The sequence below is a fragment of the Rhinopithecus bieti genome, unplaced genomic scaffold (genome assembly GCF_001698545.2).
Source record: "Rhinopithecus bieti isolate Rb0 unplaced genomic scaffold, ASM169854v2 scaffold_12478, whole genome shotgun sequence".
NCBI lineage: Eukaryota > Metazoa > Chordata > Mammalia > Primates > Cercopithecidae > Rhinopithecus > Rhinopithecus bieti.
The window spans coordinates 807792-808960 of NW_016807367.1; positions in this window are offsets into that span (position 1 = coordinate 807792).

The window sequence follows — 1169 nt, forward strand, 5'->3', positions numbered from 1 at the left end:
GCCTATTAAATATTTACAGAACATTTTATGCAACAGCAGCAGAATACACATTCTTCTCCTCAACACATGGATCATCCTCAAGGATATATCATATGTTAGGTCACAAAACAGTCTTAAAACATTCAGAAACTTTGAAATCATATCAAGCATCTTCTCTGACTACAATGGAATGAAACTCAAAATCAATCACCTGGGGAATTCTGGAAACTATGGAAATTAAATATGCTTCTGAATGACCAATGGGTCAATAAAACAAAATTTTAAAGGAAATTGAAAAATTTCTTGAAACAAATGATGATGGAAACACAACATACCAAAACCTATGGGATACAGCTAAAGCAGTACTAAAGGGGGAGTTTATAGCTATAAGTACCTACATCAGAAAAGAAGAAAAAGTCAAATAAATAACCTAATGATGCACCTTAAAAAACTAGGAAAGCAAATGCAAACCAAACTTAAAGTGAGTAGAAGAAAAGAACTGAAACACAGAAAACAATACAAAACAAAAAGTTGGTTTTCTGAAAAGATAAACAAAAGTGACAAACCTTTAGTCAGACTAAGAAAAGAAGAGAGAAGACTATGTGAAAACTATGAAACATGGATGAAAAAAATTAAAGAGGACACAAAAAATGGAACAATATTCCATGTTTATAAATTGGAAGAATCAGTATTGTTAAAATATCCATACCATCCAAAGCAATCTACAGATTTAATGCAACCCTATGAAAATACCAATGACATTTTTCACAGATAGAAAATATAATCCCAAAATGTATATGGAACCACAAAAGACCCAGAATAGCCAAAGCTATATGAAGCAAAAAGAACAAAACTGAAGGAATCACATTAACTGACTTTAAATCATACCACAGAGCTATAGTAACCAAAACAGCTGGGTACTGGCCTAAAAACAGACACGTAGATCAGTGGAACAGAATCAAGAACCCAGAGATAAATCTATACAACTACAGTGAACTCACTAGACAACGATGCCAAGAACATACTTTGAAGAAAGGACAGTCTCAGCCAGGCACGGTGGCTCACGCCTGTAATCCCAGCACTTTGGGAGGCCAAGGCGGGTGGATCACAAGGTCAGGAGATCAAGACCATCCAGGCTAAGACGGTGAAACCCCCTCTCTGCTAAAAATACAAAAAAAAAAAAAAATTAG